This window comes from Musca autumnalis, unplaced genomic scaffold (assembly GCF_047663935.1).
Source record: "Musca autumnalis isolate F117 unplaced genomic scaffold, ASM4766393v1 scaffold_1, whole genome shotgun sequence".
Lineage (NCBI taxonomy): Eukaryota > Metazoa > Arthropoda > Insecta > Diptera > Muscidae > Musca > Musca autumnalis.
The window spans coordinates 59,396,652-59,417,139 of record NW_027411644.1 but is presented as its reverse complement, the minus strand read 5'-3'; the positions used below and the strand labels follow the sequence as shown (position 1 = coordinate 59,417,139).

The following is a 20,488-nucleotide window of genomic DNA, read 5'->3' as shown; positions in this document are numbered from 1 at the left end:
TTTCGAAGTATAAAATTTTCGTGCCCACCAGCCACAGTAAGAGAGACAGATGACTGGGTTAAATAGACTCCAAATTGTCTAAAACAAATTTCGTCCAAACATACTTGGGGTCTAAAACCATTATTTCGATGAGACACATCTTTGGTCGTATTTTGTATGTATCCCCTTTACTGTAAATCCTGAGGTATAAAATAAGTGGCGAGGCGACCCAATGCTGCAATATTTGTATAAAACAATTTACCTGAAAATCGACATGATATCGACAATTTGTAGCATGGGAGGAAATTGTGGTTCTCTACAGAAACCCCATTACATATTAGGCAGTAGGCCCGTTATCTAGCAGACACATTAATGCAATTTGGATCAAGGAAAAGGTCAGTAGTTCTTTTTCCATACGTACGCTACTTTGGCGGTATATGCCCTCCAGGAATTAAAACATGGACCAAAAATAAAATTTGTAAATTTTTCATACAAAAGTAATGGTCTATGTTACCCGCTAAATAATATCAGATCATCATGCAAAATTATAGGCATTTTCTACAACCTAAACTCTTACCTCGTGCGAAATTTCGTGACTATTGAGCTATAATTGCTACCTCTAGCGTGTTTATGATTACAATACCAACAAAAAACTGTATGTATACGGCTGTAACTCTGTTATCTGATCACGAACATCAACATAATTGACATCAAAGGAAAGGTCAGGAGATCGTCTTCCAAATATATCTCACGAGGGAGGAATGTGTCTTTCAGGAACAAAGATATAAACTGTATATTAAAAATTTTCACAATTTTCACACAAAAGTTGTGGTCTATTTAACCCTCTAAATATTATCTGATCGCCATCTCAAATTGCAAACTTTTTCTTTGTCATATACTCTTACCTTATTTAAAATTTCGAGGCGATCGGACTATTATTGCGACCTACAGAGCAGCTACAAAATCGGATAAAAATTATGTTTTTGGTCCATTTCACCCGCTAAATATTTCGCGATCATCACCAATTAAAATAGCGATCTATTCTGATGTGAAACCGACCTCCATACCAAATTTCGTGACGATCGGTCCATAATTGCGGCCTGTAGTTTGATTACAATTTATAATGGACAGACGGACACACGGACGGACGGACGGACACACATCTCAAAATCGCTTTATCTCGCCGAGATATGAAGATTGGTATACCACATTGGGGGTCTCAGACGAATATTTCGCGGTGTTACATGAATTTTTACCAAAACAAACTTATAATACCCTTTCCACATAGTGGTGTAGGGTATAAAAAGTGACAAAAAGATATCAGTTGTGTTTCGTTTTTTTAAGTAACAAACACTTCTTAAATAAAAAGAATCTCCGAATGTTCCGCGCAAATATTGTACATTATTTCGTGTTGTCAATAACCCCACATTTAATAATTAATAGAAATCGTATGCAAGTGATCGAAATAACAAACAAAAGAATGTGTGTACAGTGGTGGCCAATACATTTGCAACAAAATTGCACGTTTTAAAAAGACAATTTAGGCATTTTTTTGCAATTATTTATATTTCAATGCTTCAAGTACAAGAAAATAAAAAGTTCTGACGCGATATCCAACAAGAATTATGAACAAATTTGAAAACACAAAAAAACGTCTTAAACAAACAGAGAGAACAAACGGAGAGACAACAGAGAGGACTGAATGGTGTTTTACTTATTTATTCTATTATATCAAAATTGATCTTAAATAAATAAAACTTTTATTTAAAATATTTTAAAAAAGTCTTTTAATAGGCAATTAATTGCAAAGGTAAATTATAATTCCAATAAAAATACTACTTATTAGAGGCAACCACAACATGTTGCTACAACGACATTTTAAAATATTTCAAAAATTGTATTATTAGAATATGGTAGAGGTTACCATATATCTATAATATATATTTTTCTTTCAAAATATGATGGCATGAATCATATTTTTTCTCTGCGTGTGATACTCAGAAGTGCACAAAACGGCATACGTCAAATATCGAGAGGAATTTATTAATTTAAATTTTCATAATTACACTTCAAATTCACTCTAAACCCAATGTCTACATCCTTGTAACGAAATGTAAATGGTAAATAAAATACCAGTAAATTTGTCCAAATATTAAACAGGGATTATTTGAAAAAATTCTTACCACTCAAAAATTAAGAAGAATATAAGAATATAAAAATTATGCAGAACATTTTAATGCTGCTTTATTTACAAAGTCTTAATTTTGTCTTTCCTAAAAACATAAAAAAACAAATCATAATCCCCCAAAAAAGCACAGACACATTTTTTTTACATTACGGACAAATCCAGTGTTCTCAACTGTCAAAGAGTGATAAATGTTATTTTTTTATTTTGTTTTTGGTTGGGATAAAAAAATGCGTTGCTACTTAAATTTAAATTCTGCGATAATTAACAAGTCTCAGATGGTCTTTGGCGTTTATGTTTTTTGGACATTTTCTTAAGCGTTTTAGGAGACCATTGGTGTAGAAAATGGGAATATCATTTACATTATTAATAAAATTATTAATAAAATTAATTAATAAATCAATGGTCAGTAGATTTTATGACCAACGGAATATGGCAATATGATTGACCATAATTTTACCCAAAGAATATTGACAAGTAAGAAAAGGGAACATAGCTCCCACTCACTTCATCATCGTCATTAGGGAAAATAAATATTTTTATCGTACCAAAGTCTGAGGCTATAATTATTCTCCCACAATACAATATAGACAAAATAAGTTAATAATCAATATGTCGTACGAGTAATAAATTCAAAAGGAGATTTAGATCTCAAAAATAATGTTATTATTGAGAAAAAAACAAAACTGTCATTGATATCTTTTTTTCATATTTTTTTGACATTTGAAAACAATGGTAATTGCTATTGGTTTTCAATTTGCAACTGCGTGTGTGTTCAAATGATATCGCATCAATTTCTACAACATCATCATCACCAACAACAACAATGACATAATTGACTAGCAAACAAAAAATGTGACTTCTATACAAATAATACAATGAGGATATTTTGTTTAGACAATTCCTGGGAGAACAGCTAATGTTGTGTCTGTGCACTGCTCTTTTTTGTTCAACAGATAAAATATAAAATTTAATGGTGATATTGTTTTAATAACAATACAATTTCCGAAAATGACTAGCAACGATTGCAATGTTGGCGGGAAGGCAGATAATGGTAATAGAAGAGAAATAGGAGAATATATAGCAACATTAACGGAAAGTTACAATAATAACTTTATAAGTTAAATATTAGTTTATATACACTTACAAAAATACATAATTGTATTAATTTGCATATTTTCATATACATATTTGTATAAAAATGTATTTTTTTACTTACACTAACAATGGAATATTTATTTAAGCATTACTGTCACATTATTTCCTTTCAGCATCGTTACAATTTGTTACGGGCCACCTACTGTGGCGCTATGGTGAGGTATCCGGCAAGCTCAGGGGGCCATCTTCAGGGCGGTCCCAACCCAATCAACCATAGCCCTAGGGGACGAACAATTATATTATGATGGAAACAGATAAACAACACAAAACGATCACTAACACTTCGTACACCAAAAACAAGGGAGATTAGTGTTTTCCCCCACACCTGCCCACCCAACCATGACCCTTAGATCCTAAACATACGATTTTTTTATAAGGGCCCCAAATCCCACGAACAATCACCTCATGACAACATAGCCACTAATTCCGCCTCTCACAAAAGAAAAAATTAACACATTCTGAATGAGAATACAAATAATTAAAATTCACACTGTTTTATTGACATTATAAACTTAATACAAACAATTAAACATAAAGAAATAATCAATTGAAACATTAACGCCAGGGTCGTTCTCTATCTGGATGAGTCACTCACTCAGATCACCCTCTATTACAATGGGACAATGCCAATGATGCCAAATCTGGCGTATTTTCATTTTAATATTACCTGCCTAATAGAGCTCTTTTAGGTAGTCTATGGACATACTAATTCGTCCACCAAATCTAGCAAAGGGAATCGCTATAGTATCCTCTGTAATGCAGGGTAACCCTACGCTCAATTATTTTAACTTATGAAATGGAGTTAATGTCCCTCACAATTTTTAACTTTAAGCTTAACACTTAAGGACAACACTTAAACACCACAACTTAATCTAATTTACGAACATATATTATATTATCCTAACAGGACTCTTTTTTATATTAGTTTTTTAAATCCTTTTTTTCTTTTTGTCTTTAAATAATACTTTAATTAATACTTTCTTTTCGTCTTTTATCCATTTTTTTTTCTTAGATTGTAAATTGGTGGCCGGCACTATTCTGGCTTTCATTTAAAGCAGCACTTTTAAGGATACCGTTTTTGGTTACCTGGAATTTCCGTATAACTATGACTGACATGACTGGCAGAATTTAGGCTCCCTCCAGGATATAAAGCTCAAAGACCTGATTTCTCCCCCAAAAGCGGACCACTCAAGACTTTTGGCCTTTTGAATAAAAAATGTACTGACCTCTCCGCATCGATTGACGGGGAGGCCAGTGGAAATATTATTTAGTTGATTGGCGATATCTTTAAAAAAAGAAGAAAAAACAAACGCACAATTCCATAACTAAAATATACCGTCACATTACACCATAACTACACTTACATTTTGTGTGTATCGCCCCAACATGCGTTTATAGGCAAAAAAAATCTTTTAATAAATGAAATGCACTATAAATTGATTGTTTTAATATTATTCTTTCATGGGGCTTAATTGAAATTTAAAATTAGATGACTATTTACTTCGGCCGCACACCACTAGAAAATGAAGGACATATTCCCTGTTTTTTTGGCCTTTTATATTCAGGGAATGACGCTGAATTTTTCCCTCTTTTCATAATTTTTTTCAGTTTCCCGACATTTATCTTTCCTTTTAAGCCCGAACTATTGTACCCTTTAAACCCCGACAGGGCTGTATTTCGGATTAAGGTAATTCATTCATATAGTACTAATGCAACTCTGAAAGTGGCAGCACTTTTACATCGTGCTTTTCCCGGCTTAGAACATTTCCTGTTTAATTTTTCTACAGCCGGCTGGGGCACCATCTACGCGCAGAAAAGTTTGCACAATTATTTTCCAATTATTCTTACCTACACGCAACAAATTTATTATGAATTAATTAACATAATTATCATCACTATTTCATTTGTACATCACACACACATACTTCAACAAAATTTTTGTTTTGCCCGTTAGTTACGCGTTGTTTTATTGTCATTATAGTTTTATTTGCTTAGCGAATCCATATAGCATTTTAGTTTTTATTTTCTTTGTGTTTTTGCAATGATTTTTTGTTTCGAATCCTGTCACGGTATGTAACAACGTTGTAAATATTTAATTAAAAACTAAATACAATTTCACAGGTTTTGATTTCATAAAGGACTTATTTTTAATATTATATGAAAATATCTGTGGGAGTTAATTTACAGTCTGTCGCAAAAGTTAGTATACAACGAAGAATCCTCGTGGAACTGTGTAAAAAATTCTTGATATCTTTGAACAAAATGAAACTAAATCAGTACTTAAGATCATAAAGAGTGTATTAATTGGTTTTAATTGCAGTTATAGTACTTATAGTGACAAGTCCAACGTACAGAGGATCGTAAAATCCACAAAAATTGGTCATCTACAAATAAAACAACTCTAGCGACAAAATTCCGAGTGTTATGTCCTGTTTATGAATTCTAAAGCCATGAAATGCTCAGAAAAGCTCTAAAGTTTCAATATGGAGTGATCTTGATCGAGTTTCGACTTGTCCTGTTTGAAAAAAACGGGAATTTGTTGATGGAAAACCATACTTTTGAGGCCATTGTCCTTTTGAAACATGTAATAATCCTTAATCCTTACACATAATAACTTTCCTTTTGAGTTATTTTCTCACAAATGTTGCCCCTTTTCATATTCCCGCCAAAAGTAAATAGTAGGAAAATCTCAAGGTCCGTTGTAAGCCCTACAGTTATACTGTCCTACCGGCCTTTTAGCAGTATCGGTCATTATTCTCGTGTCCCTAGTGTCTACTGTACTACTAATGTCTAATGAACTACTTTTAACTGATCCATTTAGTAGTTTGGTCCTAAGTGAAGCGAACACAGCTTTTCAGATCGTTTTTGCACAATCCATTCGTTATAACAGCAGAGAAAGGTCTGTATTAAAATTTTAAATTAGCTCTCATATCCTTCTGTGGGGGTGGAGTATCACTGTAGGGCTTACACCAGAACTTGAGGTTCTCCCACTATTTATTTTTGGTGGGAATGTGAAAAGGGACATAATTTGTGAGAAAATTAACAGAAAAGGAAAGTCCTTTTGTGTAAGGATTAAGGATTATTACATGTTTCAAAAGGACAACGGCCTCAAAAGCATGGGTTTCCTTCATGAAATTCCCGTTTCTTCAAAAAGGAAAAGTCGAAACTCGATCAAGATCACCCCATATTGAAACTTTAGAGATTTTCTGAGCATTTCATGGCTTTAAAATTCATAAACAGGGCATAACACCCGGAATATTGTCGTTACAGTTGTTGTATTTGTAGATGACCAATTTTTGTGGATTTTACGATCCAGTCTACGTTGGACTTGTCACTGTAAGTAATATAACTGCCATTAAAACCAATTAATATACTCTTTATGATCTTAAGTACAGATTTAGTTTCATTTTGTTCAAAAATATCAAGAATTTTTTAAACAGTTCCACGGGGATTCTCCTTTGTATACTAACTTTTGCGATATAAATTTTGGTATTTTTTGGATTCGAACCGTACACTTGCTAATTAGAGTTTGGGAATTCCCGACTTTTTTTCATTCCCGGGAAATCGGGAATACAAATTTCTCATTCCCGGGAACCCGGGAATTCCCGGGACTATGAGAAATCGAGTTTGTGGGGAATAGACGTGACAGAGAGCAAACATAAAGGAAATAAATACTCCTTATATGTATAGTTGTATCATCAGTTATCTCTTTGGAACAATATGGAACAATATTAACGACGATGCGCCAAAATCTTGAAAGTACCAATACATCATATATGGCAGCTGTTCAAGCCAACCAATTCTTCCTGACTAATATGCGGAGATTATATAAATTGCTGTTTCCCACGACCATCCTCTCAAAGGCTTCCTTCATATCAAAGATTGCTGTGCGACTCTATTTTTTGGTCAATGATATGGGGAGTTCTTTTCATGGTTCGAAGGGCGTGTCGATCATAGAATAAATCCGTTGATAAAGGATTTTTACAAGGTTGACCTTTTGTGTACAAAGCTTCACAATTGCACCACGGTGGCACCACAGATATAGAGGCGTACTTATATGAACATACATACTATAGTTATTACTGACTTCCATTCCTAATATACACGATTTGCCACTTAAGGCTTCGACACATAAGAAGCACGGCATTCTTGCTGAAGTCATATCTTATAAAAGAGTAAAGACCAAGTTCGACCTAATAAAAAGATTTCAGAATCACATTTGAATTAGGTCGCACTTGGTCTTTAGTCATTTGCCAGATATGACTTAAGCAAGAATTCCATGCTTCTTATGTGTCGAGGCCTTTACAAATTATACCGTTTTTAATATTACATGCAATAATTTTGGAGAAAACAGCAATTCAAATCGATCACAGAGTTTATATCTTAGCAAATTAATATATGTAATTCAAGAATGTACCAATTTACATTAGGCGAGTTTATTTGCGGCAATTGTCAGTTTGTAGGTGAGAGAGGGTGCTGAGAGGCAAAGGGTTACCATATGCCTCACCTCTCTCTCCTACAAAATGACAATTGCCGCAAGTAAACTCGCCCAATGTAAATTGGGACAATGCCATTATTACAAATATGGACTAGAACAACAAGGATATGAATCCAAAAAGTTCAGAATTATGTGAGGTTATACAGACTTCGAATTCCAGAAAAAAACAATAATTATTGAGAGGACCAAAATGTATGTACTTTACACGAACTATCGCGATTTTTACTATGGACCCTAAGTTTGTTACAAATGATCGGGAATTACGAATTATTGGGACATGAATAATCGCTATTCCACTATATTTTCAACATTAAATAACTATAAGACAAATAATATAAGACTTATATATGAAAAATACAAATACCCGTAAATCCCGTCCGAAAAAAATTGAGAATTCCCGGGAAATCCTGGGTCGGGAATTCCCGACCAGAAACTCTATTGCTAATGTATGCAGGCAAATATTGCGCACTTTTAACTGTTATTACCGAAGACGACCTTCGTGTCTCTCAAATAAAAAAAATTGTTTGTTGTTTTCAATAAGTTATTGTGCTTTTTATCCCTATACATTTTGGTTTCAACGGTGTATACTATCTTTTGCGACAGACTGTATGTGCAATTTTTTTTGTGGGGGAAGTAGAAGTGAATTGTGAACCCCCAAATATGGAGGGTAAATCAAATATGTAGACAAAAGGATAACGATTGGCAAAAATAATAAAAACAAGTAAAAAAGTATCAGTCGGCTTTGCAGACAGAAATATACCCTCAGCCTGTGTGGATTGAAATACTTTTTTCCCATATGGCCCAAATTGGAACATAAACTAAGTTTCGACAATATTTAGAGATCCAAAGTTTAGACCAAATCGGTTGCTACGTCTATGCGAAATCGCGCGTACCATTTTTGAGGATATTTTCGAACTTTTGTGGGGGAGGTACCGGAAAGAGTGGACCTATAAGCACCACCTTCGAATTTCATCTAATATTCGAAGAAATATTACAATATCCAAAGTGTGGACGAACGCATATGGTGCCATAGGGGGTTTTTACAACATTCGGGCTGTTTTCTCAAAAAGTATAGACTTGCCCCTGAAGAAAACTTTTACTGCCGTAATAGAGGCAGCGAATGCATGTTGCTTCAACAAAAATCAAAGTGATTCGAGAGCAGGTCTTAAAGTGAATTTATCAAAAATTTTGTGTGGGAGGTACCCGAAGGAGTGGACAAATATAGTCCATATTCGAACCTGATCTATATCTGGTAGATATTTTAGGATGTGTAAAGTATTGACCAAATCGGTCCTTCCCTTCAAGAATTATCGTGCGCAAAAATTTTTTGGCAAATTTTTGAACTTTTGTGGGGAGGTACCTGAAGGAGTAGACCGATATGGTTTATCTTAGAACTTAAACTAAGTTTGGACAAAATATTACGAATGCCAAATTTTGGACCGCATCGGCAGATCCGTTCGAGAGTTATCTTGCGCTCTAACCACTATACACGGTGTCATAGGGTTTTTTTGTAACTTTCAGACTATTTTCTCTGGAAGTATGGACTTGCTCCTGATGCAACTTATACCGTTATATGGGGGCAGCGAATACGAGTTGCTACAACAAAAATCAAAGAGATTCGTGAACAGGTCCTAAACATAACTTTTCCGAAATTTTGTGTGGGAGGTACCCGAAGGAGTGGACCGATTGAGTCCATATTGGAACCGCATCTAAGCCTGATAGGAATTTCACACTGTGCAAAGTATGGATCAAATCGGTTACTTCCTTCAAGAGTTATCGTGCGCACAAATTTTCCGAACATTTTCGAACTTTTGTGGGGGAGGTACCGGAAGGAGTGGACCGATATAGCCCATCTTCGAAATTAAACTAAGTTTGGACAAAATATTACGAAAGCCAAATTTTGGATCGAATGGGTTGATCCGTTCGAGAGTTATCGTGCGCTCCAGCCAGCCAGACAGACAGACAGACGGACGGACATTGCTCAATCGACTCCAAATTGTCTGAAACACATTTGGTCCAAACATACATGGGGTCTAAAACCATTATTTCGATGAGGCACATTTTGTCCGTATGAAAGTGTATATACCCTCGTTAGCATAAATGCTGAGGGTATAAAAAATGATGAACAGCGAAAGTCAGAATTCGATTTTATACAACAAATGGACGGTTTTTGACCATAAATCGGTAAAAAATGGTTTTAAATGAAATTTCTCATATATAAAGACAAGAGTTTGATGTATTCAATAAGCTCACAAAAAAATATGGAGAATAAACACCAAGTTTCGGTCATTTCGGGTGGATATGGAGGTCACAACGGTTGTATGGGGGCTATAGCCAGACGAGGACCTACAGCGATAAATGTCTGGTGGAAAGTTATATATGATTGACCACAATTTCACCCAAGGAATATTGACAAGTAAGAATGGTGAACATAGCCCCCACTCACTTTTCATCCTCATTAGTCGAAATAAATATTTTTATCGCACCAAAGTCTGAGGTTATAATTATTCTCCCCACAAAAAAAATCAAATGTCGTACGAGTTATAAATTCAAAAGGAGATTGGCATCTCAAAAATAACATTATTATTGAGATAAAACAAAACTGTCATTGATATCTTTTTTCATGCGTGTGTGTGTTCAAATAATATCGCATAAATTTCTACAATATCACCAACTCCAACAACAACAATGCCACGGATTACATTGACTAGCAAACAAAAAATGTGACTTCTATACAAATAAAATACAAAGAGGATATTTTGTTTAGAAAATTCCTGGGAGAAAAGCTAATGTTGTGTCTGTCAGTTGCTCTTTATTTGTTCAACAGATAAAGTATAAAATGTAAAGGTGATATTATTTTAATAACAAAAAATTTCCGAAAATGACTAGCAACGAGAATAGAAGAGAAATAGGAGAACATATAGCAATATTAACAGAAAGTTACAATAATATGTTTATAAGTAAAATATCAGTTTATATACACTTACAAAAATACATAATTGTGTTAATTTAATTTTTATTAGTTTGCATATTTTCATATATATTTATATAATAATTTATTTATTTTTTATTTACTTACACTAACAATGGAATATTTATTTAAACATTATTGTCACATTATTTCTTTCCTGTATTATTACAATTTGTTATGAATTAATTAACATAATTATCATCACTATTTTATTTGTACATCACACACACACATTCTCAACAAAACTTTTGTTTTGCCCTTAATTTAAGCCCGTTAGTTACGCGTTTTTTATTGTCATTATATTTTTATTTGCTTAGCGAATTCCTACAGCATTTTAGTTTTTATTTTCTTTGTGTTTTTGTAATGAATTATTTTCACTTATTCAAGGCAATCCTGTCACAGTATGTAACAACGTTGTAAATATTTAATTAAAAACTAAATACAATTTCACAGGTTTTGATTTCATAAAGCAATTATTTTTAATATTATTTCAAAATACCTGTGGACATTTATTTTCATTCATAATTATTCATTATGGCGGGGATTAATTTATTTGCAATTTGTTGTGGGGGAAGTAGAGGTGAATTTTGAGCCCACAAATATGGAGGGTAAATCAAATATGTAGGCAAAAGGATAACGCTTGGCAAAAACAATACAAAAAAATATTTGTTTCAAATTACCATAATAGCTCTAAAAAGCTGAGATGAATAAAGCCCATTGTCTTAAAGAGTATTTTCTAAGGCCAAAATCATAGATGTGGATTTTTTAAAGAATATTTTTAAGGTCCGTCATTATAGACGTTGATTTTTTTAAGAATATTTTGTAAGGTCCATTATCATAGACGTGGATTTTTGAAAGAATATTTTCTAAGGTCCAGAACCCTAGGCGAGGATTTTTGAAAGAATATTTTCTAAGGTCCAGCATCATAGACGTGGATTTTTTAAAGAATATTTTCTAAGGTCCAGCATCAAAGACGTGGACTTTTTTAAAGAATATTTTCTAAGGTCCAGCATCATATACGTGGATTTTTTAAAGAATATTTTTTAAGGTCCAGCATCATAGACGTGGATTTTTTAAAGAATATTTTCTAAGGTCCAGCATCATAGACGTGGATTTTTTAAAGAATATTTTCTAAGGTCCAGCATCATAAACGTGGATTTTTTAAAGAATATTTTCTAAGGTCCAGCATCATAGACGTGGATTTTTTAAAGAATATCTTCTAAGGTCCAGCATCAAAGACGTGGACTTTTTTAAAGAATATTTTCTAAGGTCCAGCATCATATACGTGGATTTTTTAAAGAATATTTTTTAAGGTCCAGCATCATTTACGTGGATTTTTAAAGACTATTTTCTAAGGTCCAACATCATAGACGTGGATTTTTTAAAGAATATTTTTTAAGGTTCCATCATCAAAGACGTGGATTTTTTAAAGAATATTTTTAAAGTCCATCTCATAGACGTAGATTTTTTAAAGAATATTTTTAAGGTCCAGCATCATAGACGTGGATTTTTTAAAGAATATTTTTTAAGATCCATCATCATAAACGTGGATTTTTTAAAGAATATTTTCTAAGGTCCAGCATCATAGTCGTGGATTTTTTAAAGAATATTTTTTAAGGTCCAGCATCATAGACGTGGATTTTTTAAAGAATATTTTCTAAGGTCCAGCATCATAGACGTGGATTTTTTAAAGAATATTTTCTAAGGTCCAGCATCATAGACGTGGATTTTTTAAAGAATATTTTCTAAGGTCCAGCATCATAGACGTGGATTTTTTAAAGAATATTTTCTAAGGTCCAGCATCATAGACGTGGATTTTTTAAAGAATATTTTCTAAGGTCCAGCATCATAGACGTGGATTTTTTAAAGAATATTTTCTAAGGTCCAGCATCATAGACGTGGATTTTTTAAAGAATATTTTCTAAGGTCCAGCATCATAGACGTGGATTTTTTAAAGAATATTTTCTAAGGTCCAGCATCATAGACGTGGACTTTTTAAAGAATATTTTCTAAGGTCCAGCATCATAGACGTGGATTTTTTAAAGAATATTTTCTAAGGTCCAGCATCATAGACGTGGATTTTTTAAAGAATATTTTCTAAGGTCCAGCATCATAGACGTGGATTTTTTAAAGAATATTTTCTAAGGTCCAGCATCATAGACGTGGATTTTTTAAAGAATATTTTCTAAGGTCCAGCATCATAGACGTGGATTTTTTAAAGAATATTTTCTAAGGTCCAGCATCATAGACGTGGATTTTTTAAAGAATATTTTCTAAGGTCCAGCATCATAGACGTGGATTTTTTAAAGAATATTTTCTAAGGTCCAGCATCATAGACGTGGATTTTTTAAAGAATAGTTTCTAAGGTCCAGCATCATAGACGTGGATTTTTTAAAGAATATTTTCTAAGGTCCAGCATCATAGACGTGGATTTTTTAAAGAATATTTTCTAAGGTCCAGCATCATAGACGTGGATTTTTTAAAGAATAGTTTCTAAGGTCCAGCATCATAGACGTGGATTTTTTAAAGAATAGTTTCTAAGGTCCAGCATCATAGACGTGGATTTTTTAAAGAATAGTTTCTAAGGTCCAGCATCATAGACGTGGATTTTTTAAAGAATAGTTTCTAAGGTCCAGCATCATAGACGTGGATTTTTTAAGAATAGTTTCTAAGGTCCAGCATCATAGACGTGGATTTTTTAAAGAATATTTTCTAAGGTCCAGCATCATAGACGTGGATTTTTTAAAGAATATTTTCTAAGGTCCAGCATCATAGACGTGGATTTTTTAAAGAATATTTTCTAAGGTCCAGCATCATAGACGTGGATTTTTTAAAGAATATTTTCTAAGGTCCAGCATCATAGACGTGGATTTTTTAAAGAATATTTTCTAAGGTCCTGCATCATAGACGTGGATTTTTTAAAGAATATTTTCTAAGGTCCAGCATCATAGACGTGGATTTTTTAAAGAATATTTTCTAAGGTCCAGCATCATAGACGTGGATTTTTTAAAGAATATTTTCTAAGGTCCAGCATCATAGACGTGGATTTTTTAAAGAATATTTTCTAAGGTCCAGCATCATAGACGTGGATTTTTTAAAGAATATTTTCTAAGGTCCAGCATCATAGACGTGGATTTTTTAAAGAATATTTTCTAAGGTCCAGCATCATAGACGTGGATTTTTTAAAGAATATTTTCTAAGGTCCAGCATCATAGACGTGGATTTTTTAAAGAATATTTTCTAAGGTCCAGCATCATAGACGTGGATTTTTTAAAGAATATTTTCTAAGGTCCAGCATCATAGACGTGGATTTTTTAAAGAATATTTTCTAAGGTCCAGCATCATAGACGTGGATTTTTTAAAGAATATTTTCTAAGGTCCAGCATCATAGACGTGGATTTTTTAAAGAATATTTTCTAAGGTCCAGCATCATAGACGTGGATTTTTTAAAGAATATTTTCTAAGGTCCAGCATCATAGACGTGGATTTTTTAAAGAATATTTTCTAAGGTCCAGCATCATAGACGTGGATTTTTTAAAGAATATTTTCTAAGGTCCAGCATCATAGACGTGTATTTTTTAAAGAATATTTTCTAAGGTCCAGCATCATAGACGCGGATTTTTTAAAGAATAGTTTCTAAGGTCCAGCATCATAGACGTGGATTTTTTAAAGAATAGTTTCTAAGGTCCAGCATCATAGACGTGGATTTTTTAAAGAATAGTTTCTAAGGTCCAGCATCATAGACGTGGATTTTTTAAAGAATAGTTTCTAAGGTCCAGCATCATAGACGTGGATTTTTTAAAGAATAGTTTCTAAGGTCCAGCATCATAGACGTGGATTTTTTAAAGAATAGTTTCTAAGGTCCAGCATCATAGACGTGGATTTTTTAAAGAATAGTTTCTAAGGTCCAGCATCATAGACGTGGATTTTTTAAAGAATAGTTTCTAAGGTCCAGCATCATAGACGTGGATTTTTTAAAGAATAGTTTCTAAGGTCCAGCATCATAGACGTGGATTTTTTAAAGAATATTTTCTAAGGTCCAGCATCATAGACGTGTATTTTTTAAAGAATATTTTCTAAGGTCCAGCATCATAGACGTGGATTTTTTAAAGAATATTTTCTAAGGTCCAGCATCATAGACGTGGATTTTTTAAAGAATATTTTCTAAGGTCCAGCATCATAGACGTGGATTTTTTAAAGAATATTTTCTAAGGTCCAGCATCATAGACGTGGATTTTTTAAAGAATATTTTCTAAGGTCCAGCATCATAGACGTGGATTTTTTAAAGAATATTTTCTAAGGTCCAGCATCATAGACGTGGATTTTTTAAAGAATATTTTCTAAGGTCCAGCATCATAGACGTGGATTTTTTAAAGAATATTTTCTAAGGTCCAGCATCATAGACGTGTATTTTTTAAAGAATATTTTCTAAGGTCCAGCATCATAGACGCGGATTTTTTAAAGAATAGTTTCTAAGGTCCAGCATCATAGACGTGGATTTTTTAAAGAATAGTTTCTAAGGTCCAGCATCATAGACGTGGATTTTTTAAAGAATAGTTTCTAAGGTCCAGCATCATAGACGTGGATTTTTTAAAGAATAGTTTCTAAGGTCCAGCATCATAGACGTGGATTTTTTAAAGAATAGTTTCTAAGGTCCAGCATCATAGACGTGGATTTTTTAAAGAATAGTTTCTAAGGTCCAGCATCATAGACGTGGATTTTTTAAAGAATAGTTTCTAAGGTCCAGCATCATAGACGTGGATTTTTTAAAGAATAGTTTCTAAGGTCCAGCATCATAGACGTGGATTTTTTAAAGAATAGTTTCTAAGGTCCAGCATCATAGACGTGGATTTTTTAAAGAATATTTTCTAAGGTCCAGCATCATAGACGTGTATTTTTTAAAGAATATTTTCTAAGGTCCAGCATCATAGACGTGGATTTTTTAAAGAATATTTTCTAAGGTCCAGCATCATAGACGTGGATTTTTTAAAGAATATTTTCTAAGGTCCAGCATCATAGACGTGGATTTTTTAAAGAATATTTTCTAAGGTCCAGCATCATAGACGTGGATTTTTTAAAGAATATTTTCTAAGGTCCAGCATCATAGACGTGGATTTTTTAAAGAATATTTTCTAAGGTCCAGCATCATAGACGTGGATTTTTTAAAGAATATTTTCTAAGGTCCAGCATCATAGACGTGGATTTTTTAAAGAATATTTTCTAAGGTCCAGCATCATAGACGTGGATTTTTTAAAGAATATTTTCTAAGGTCCATCATCATAGACGTGTATTTTTTAAAGAATATTTTCTAAGGTCCATCATCATAGACGTGTATTTTTTAAAGAATAGTTTTTAAGGTCCAGCATCATTGACGTGGATTTTTTAAAGAATATTTTCTAAGGTCCAGCATCATAGACGTGGATTTTTTAAAGAATATTTTCTAAGGTCCTGCATCATAGACGTGGATTTTTTAAAGAATATTTTCTAAGGTCCAGCATCATAGACGTGGATTTTTTAAAGAATATTTTCTAAGGTCCAGCATCATAGACGTGGATTTTTTAAAGAATATTTTCTAAGGTCCAGCATCATAGACGTGGATTTTTTAAAGAATATTTTCTAAGGTCCAGCATCATAGACGTGGATTTTTTAAAGAATATTTTCTAAGGTCCAGCATCATTGACGTGGATTTTTTAAAGAATAGTTTCTAAGGTCCAGCATCATTGACGTGGATTTTTTAAAGAATATTTTCTAAGGTCCAGCATCATAGACGTGGATTTTTTAAAGAATATTTTCTAAGGTCCTGCATCATAGACGTGGATTTTTTAAAGAATATTTTCTAAGGTCCAGCATCATAGACGTGGATTTTTTAAAGAATATTTTCTAAGGTCCAGCATCATAGACGTGGATTTTTTAAAGAATATTTTCTAAGGTCCAGCATCATAGACGTGGATTTTTTAAAGAATATTTTCTAAGGTCCTGCATCATAGACGTGGATTTTTTAAAGAATATTTTCTAAGGTCCAGCATCATAGACGTGGATTTTTTAAAGAATATTTTCTAAGGTCCAGCATCATAGACGTGGATTTTTTAAAGAATATTTTCTAAGGTCCAGCATCATAGACGTGGATTTTTTAAAGAATATTTTCTAAGGTCCAGCATCATAGACGTGGATTTTTTAAAGAATATTTTCTAAGGTCCAGCATCATAGACGTGGATTTTTTAAAGAATATTTTCTAAGGTCCAGCATCATAGACGTGTATTTTTTAAAGAATATTTTCTAAGGTCCAGCATCATAGACGCGGATTTTTTAAAGAATAGTTTCTAAGGTCCAGCATCATAGACGTGGATTTTTTAAAGAATAGTTTCTAAGGTCCAGCATCATAGACGTGGATTTTTTAAAGAATAGTTTCTAAGGTCCAGCATCATAGACGTGGATTTTTTAAAGAATAGTTTCTAAGGTCCAGCATCATAGACGTGGATTTTTTAAAGAATAGTTTCTAAGGTCCAGCATCATAGACGTGGATTTTTTAAAGAATAGTTTCTAAGGTCCAGCATCATAGACGTGGATTTTTTAAAGAATAGTTTCTAAGGTCCAGCATCATAGACGTGGATTTTTTAAAGAATATTTTCTAAGGTCCAGCATCATAGACGTGGATTTTTTAAAGAATATTTTCTAAGGTCCAGCATCATAGACGTGGATTTTTTAAAGAATATTTTCTAAGGTCCAGCATCATAGACGTGGATTTTTTAAAGAATATTTTCTAAGGTCCAGCATCATAGACGTGGATTTTTTAAAGAATATTTTCTAAGGTCCAGCATCATAGACGTGGATTTTTTAAAGAATATTTTCTAAGGTCCAGCATCATAGACGTGGATTTTTTAAAGAATATTTTCTAAGGTCCAGCATCATAGACGTGGATTTTTTAAAGAATATTTTCTAAGGTCCAGCATCATAGACGTGGATTTTTTAAAGAATATTTTCTAAGGTCCAGCATCATAGACGTGGATTTTTTAAAGAATATTTTCTAAGGTCCAGCATCATAGACGTGGATTTTTTAAAGAATATTTTCTAAGGTCCAGCATCATAGACGTGGATTTTTTAAAGAATATTTTCTAAGGTCCATCATCATAGACGTGTATTTTTTAAAGAATATTTTCTAAGGTCCATCATCATAGACGTGTATTTTTTAAAGAATAGTTTTTAAGGTCCAGCATCATAGACGCGGATTTTTTAAAGAATAGTTTTTAAGGTCCAGCATCATAGACGTGGATTTTTTAAAGAATAGTTTCTAAGGTCCAGCATCATAGACGTGGATTTTTTAAAGAATAGTTTCTAAGGTCCAGCATCATAGACGTGGATTTTTTAAAGAATAGTTTCTAAGGTCCAGCATCATAGACGTGGATTTTTTAAAGAATAGTTTCTAAGGTCCAGCATCATAGACGTGGATTTTTTAAAGAATATTTTCTAAGGTCCAGCATCATAGACGTGGTTTTTTTAAAGAATATTTTCTAAGGTCCAGCATCATAGACGTGGATTTTTTAAAGAATATTTTCTAAGGTCCAGCATCATAGACGTGGATTTTTTAAAGAATATTTTCTAAGGTCCAGCATCATAGACGTGGATTTTTTAAAGAATATTTTCTAAGGTCCAGCATCATAGACGTGGATTTTTTAAAGAATATTTTCTAAGGTCCTGCATCATAGACGTGAATTTTTTAAAGAATATTTTCTAAGGTCCTGCATCATAGACGTGGATTTTTTAAAGAATATTTTCTAAGGTCCAGCATCATAGACGTGGATTTTTTAAAGAATATTTTCTAAGGTCCAGCATCATAGACGTGGATTTTTTAAAGAATATTTTCTAAGGTCCTGCATCATAGACGTGAATTTTTTAAAGAATATTTTCTAAGGTCCAGCATCATAGACGTGGATTTTTTAAAGAATATTTTCTAAGGTCCAGCATCATAGACGTGGATTTTTTAAAGAATATTTTCTAAGGTCCAGCATCATAGACGTGGATTTTTTAAAGAATATTTTCTAAGGTCCAGCATCATAGACGTGGATTTTTTAAAGAATATTTTCTAAGGTCCAGCATCATAGACGTGGATTTTTTAAAGAATATTTTCTAAGGTCCTGGATCATAGACGTGAATTTTTTAAAGAATATTTTCTAAGGTCCAGCATCATAGACGTGGATTTTTTAAAGAATATTTTCTAAGGTCCAGCATCATAGACGTGGATTTTTTAAAGAATATTTTCTAAGGTCCAGCATCATAGACGTGGATTTTTTAAAGAATATTTTCTAAGGTCCTGCATCATAGACGTGAATTTTTTAAAGAATATTTTCTAAGGTCCAGCATCATAGACGTGGATTTTTTAAAGAATATTTTCTAAGGTCCTGCATCATAGACGTGAATTTTTTAAAGAATATTTTCTAAGGTCCAGCATCATAGACGTGGATTTTTTAAAGAATATTTTCTAAGGTCCTGCATCATAGACGTGAATTTTTTAAAGAATATTTTCTAAGGTCCAGCATCATAGACGTGGATTTTTTAAAGAATATTTTCTAAGGTCCAGCATCATAGACGTGGATTTTTTAAAGAATATTTTCTAAGGTCCAGCATCATAGACGTGGATTTTTTAAAGAATATTTTCTAAGGTCCAGCATCATAGACGTGGATTTTTTTAAGAATATTTTCTAAGGTCCAGCATCATAGACGTGGATTTTTTAAAGAATATTTTCTAAGGTCCTGCATCATAGACGTGAATTTTTTAAAGAATATTTTCTAAGGTCCAGCATCATAGACGTGGATTTTTTAAAGAATATTTTCTAAGGTCCAGCATCATAGACGTGGATTTTTTTAAGAATATTTTCTAAGGTCCAGCATCATAGACGTGGATTTTTTAAAGAATATTTTCTAAGGTCCAGCATCATAGACGTGGATTTTTTAAAGAATATTTTCTAAGGTCCTGCATCATAGACGTGAATTTTTTAAAGAATATTTTCTAAGGTCCAGCATCATAGACGTGAATTTTTTAAAGAATATTTTCTAAGGTCCAGCATCATAGACGTGGATTTTTTAAAGAATATTTTCTAAGGTCCAGCATCATAGACGTGGATTTTTTAAAGAATATTTTCTAAGGTCCAGCATCATAGACGTGGATTTTTTAAAGAATATTTTCTAAGGTCCTGCATCATAGACGTGAATTTTTTAAAGAATATTTTCTAAGGTCCAGCATCATAGACGTGAATTTTTTAAAGAATATTTTCTAAGGTCCAGCATCATAGACGTGGATTTTTTAAAGAATATTTTCTAAGGTCCAGCATCATAGACGTGGATTTTTTAAAGAATATTTTCTAAGGTCCAGCATCATAGACGTGGATTTTTTAAAGAATATTTTCTAAGGTCCTGCATCATAGACGTGAATTTTTTAAAGAATATTTTCTAAGGTCCAGCATCATAGACGTGGATTTTTTAAAGAATATTTTCTAAGGTCCAGCATCATAGACGTGGATTTTTTAAAGAATATTTTCTAAGGTCCAGCATCATAGACGTGGATTTTTTAAAGAATATTTTCTAAGGTCCTGCATCATAGACGTGAATTTTTTAAAGAATATTTTCTAAGGTCCAGCATCATAGACGTGGATTTTTTAAAGAATATTTTCTAAGGTCCAGCATCATAGACGTGGATTTTTTA

The 20,488-nt window shown here is 32.8% G+C and overlaps 1 protein-coding gene across 3 annotated transcripts in view; it reads right to left on the bottom strand.

Annotated features, from left to right (window-relative positions):
- LOC141398470 (atrial natriuretic peptide receptor 2) overlaps positions 1–20,488 on the bottom strand; it is a 513,388-nt gene that overhangs the window by 373,479 nt on the left and 119,421 nt on the right. The window lies entirely within an intron of this gene.